Source organism: Megascapheus bottae, chromosome 2 (genome assembly GCF_031878675.1).
Source record: "Megascapheus bottae isolate mThoBot1 chromosome 2, mThoBot2.hap1, whole genome shotgun sequence".
NCBI classification, from domain to species: Eukaryota; Metazoa; Chordata; class Mammalia; order Rodentia; family Geomyidae; genus Megascapheus; species Megascapheus bottae.
Window position 1 is genome coordinate 19,770,335 of NC_143510.1, and position 3,582 is coordinate 19,773,916.

Consider the following 3,582-nt stretch of genomic DNA (forward strand, 5'->3'; position numbering starts at 1 on the left):
CAGTCACCATGGATTGTGACCCTGCTATTTACACTTCCGGCTGTAGTTGTAATGAGAGGTAGCTGGCACCATTCCCAGTCTTTCCTCTTGAGTTGGGGGTCTCCAGAACTCCCCCCTCCCCCCCGGGCTGGCCTGGAATGATGATCCTCCTAATCTCTTCCTCTCATGTCGTTGGGATTCCAATATGATCTACCAGTGCCTGGTGCTCTAAGGGCTTTCTGAGTGTCCTTAGATACATAAGTCTTCTTAAATAGGAAATGATGGGATGAGAAGATCTGATAGCATTAGCAAATTGAATCCACAACATAAATGAGATGGCTGGTAGCATTAGTATATAAACCATAATTGAATCCACAACATAAATGAGATGGCTGGATGGAAGAGTCTACAGGATCGATTTGAGAAGGTTATCTGAAGACATGGTTCCTTGAGGATGGTCATTTCCTATCGTGGCAGAGATAGTATAGAGACATTGGCTACCAAGACGACTGAGCTACTGGTTAGATAAGGTTAGGCAAATTGGAGGAACAATAGGGAAACATGAAATAGGATTTTTGAAGAATAACAGTAAATTGGTCTACTATGGGAAGTGGGCTTATGAGCTAGTGTCCAAAATAAAAAAAAGGGTGGCTGTCCTAGGTTTTAGAACAGAGACTCTACCAAACTACAAACATCTTATCTGTTCCTGCTGTTATGACAAAATAATTGACATTGAGGATTTTTTTTGATACTTTTCCTAGTGCTTCAACTTAGGTCCTCAGAGCTTTTTTTTTTATTATTTATTTTTGATTCAGTCTCTGTAGAGACTGTCAAAAATGACCAGTGCCTACTATATTGCAAGCCATCACGGCGGCATATTGGGAAAAGTTTTCAATTAGCAATAATCACGCCTTGGATAAACCTCATTTGGCTACAATCCTGCCACTGTGCAAAGCTTTTTAATTAATTAATTAATTAATTAATTAATTTTTTTGTTCAAGGATAACACTCTATCACTTGAGCTATAGCTCCACTTTTGATTTTTGCATGGTTAACTGGAGACTAGGGTCTCACAGGGACTTTCCTGCTCAGGTTGGCTTTGAACCACTACCCTCAGATCTCACCCTCCTGAGTAGCTAGGATTACAGGGTGAGCCATTGGTGCCTGGCTATATTGAATGATTTATAAACAACAGGAATTAACTTGAAACTAGACAGTGGTAACAATGAGAGTAGCTTCAGAAAATAGAATCAGTTTTCAAGACATAAAGTAGGGGAGTGTTATGTGGATAAAACAGAAAGAAAAGTGAGGGTCACGTTACATACTCTGAGCCTGAGAGCTGTTCCTGATTTGAGTTCTAGACATGAGAAGGAGGTTGATGAGGCCTAGGTGTTGGCTTGCTATAGGAAACCAGTGGCATCACATTTTTCTCTATTTTAGGGATTGGCCTGGGGTTATTATTTAGAGTGTTAATAGTCACACTGATTTATTTTCCTGTTATTTCATTGCCTTTTCCTGGAGGAATCTACATCTAGTTGATAGTTCACCCTAGGCCCTAGGGGATAGATTAGGTAAAACAGTGATTTTTTTTTTTTTTTTTTTTTTTGCCAGGCCTGGGGTTTGAACTCAGTGCCTGTGAACTGTCCTTAGGCTTTTCTCAAGTCTAGAACTCTACCACTTAAACCATAGCTCCACTTCCAGCTTTTTCTATGTATGTGGCATTGAGGAATCGAATCCTCGGTCTTCATGCATGCTAGGCAAGCACTCTACTTCTCGGCTAAACTCCCCGCCCAGAACAGTGATTCTTAAGGTGAGATCCCTGAACCATTTTGGATCTGAGACTGTGGTGTTTCAGAGGTCAAATTATTTCTATAATTATTTGTCCTAGTCAATGTATTGAAATAATAATGCAAAATCTATGACAAGCTGGACGCTGGTGGTTCACACCTGTAATCCTACCTACTCAGTAGGCTAAGATCTGAGGATGGCCCTGCAAAACTACCCCAAGTAGGAAAGTCTGTGAGATTCTTAACTAACAATTAACCACTGAAAGGCTGGAAGTAGAGCTGTGGCTCAAGTGGTAAAGGACTGGCCTTAAGCAAAAAAGCTCAGGGACAATGCCTAGGCCTTGAGTTTAAGTGTGGGGGCTGGCACCAAAAGAAAAAAAGAGGTGCAACAGGTAAAGCTTTCAATGTCAGTTCTTTGCTACAAATCAAAATAGTGGCCCCTTTCTGTGTGTAAAGATCCAGAGCCACACCAATCCCAAGAAAAAAAAAGTATGATACTATTGGCTGTGAATAATAGGCAATGTTTATTGCTGTACCATTTGCAGTAGTCAAAATTAGAATCAGCACATGTGCCCATTAATGAATGAAGGATTAAAAAAATGTGATGCATATATGTAATGGAGCATTAGTCAGCCATAAATAAGAATTAAGTTCTCATTTTTATGAAATGGGATGAAATTGAAGATCATTACATTAAGTGAAAAAAATCTAGATTCAGAAAGAAAAAGTATAAATTTTTTCTCATATGAGAATCTAGGGGAAAGAAAGAACATAAAAATAAAAGGGACCATTAGGTGTATGGGAATTAAAGAAAGTAATAGAGTGGTCCAATTATGCTATATGAATGTATTAAATGTCTTAATGAAATCTCTGTACAATTAATATATGTCCCCAAAGACAATGGTAACAAAAATATTAGTAAAGAATATATTATTTATGGCCTTGTATGAAGAGAAAAAATCTGTTTAATATAGGATGGTTATAAATATAACAATAGAAATTATTAATTATATTTTGGTCTTCATGTATATCTAGTGTTTTATGACTAAATAGAAAGTGCATATAATAAACAGAAGTTGTATAACAAAGTATGCTGGTTATCTTAATATAAAGTATTTGTGCAGTGGCGTGAGTTGTGATCTGAATTAGCCCCTTTTTCATGGAAAACCATTTTTACTTGAGAGAACGACTGATAGACAGGCTACGGTATTTGGCAGATATTTCCTCTAAAAATGAAGTCAGCAAGCCTGTCACTTCAAGGAAAAACAACTGACAGTAGTTGTTGCCAATGATAACATTTGAGCTTTCAAGTGAAAATTATAATTTTGGAAGACTTATAATTCACCACCGTGAACTTGACAGTTTTTCAATATAAACAACTTTTTTTTGAAACAAATGAGATCTGTGGCAATGCTAACCAATATGGATTTTTATATTATATAATGAATTGTGGCAATATTTGAAAGTCCTGAATAACTCAAGAAACTAATATTTTTTAACATGTCCATTTCATGATATTACAAAATAGTGCCTGGGTAAAAGACCCATGCAAAGTGCAAGATAAAATAATAGATTCTAATGTGTTAACATAAATAGGATGAAAAGTTAATTGATATGGTTTCAGATTCCACACCTCAACTGAATTTTAAGAAACTACCACTTGTCAAGGTTTAATATAATATAGAAAAGAATATTCACCTTCATCTAAAATGGCTATTAAAGTACTCCTCACATATCTATGTGAAGCTGCCTATTCTTCATCCACTTTAACTAAAACAACATAGCAAAACATACTGAATGCAGAAGCAGATTGGAG

General features: G+C 36.7%; 1 non-coding gene across 1 annotated transcript; it reads right to left on the reverse strand.

Annotated features, from left to right (window-relative positions):
* Positions 1 to 794: 794 nt before the first annotated feature.
* On the reverse strand, positions 795 to 936 carry LOC150066560 (U4 spliceosomal RNA). The gene has a single exon (XR_016534646.1). It is a non-coding gene; the product is annotated as a U4 spliceosomal RNA (small nuclear RNA).
* Positions 937 to 3,582: the final 2,646 nt, after the last annotated feature.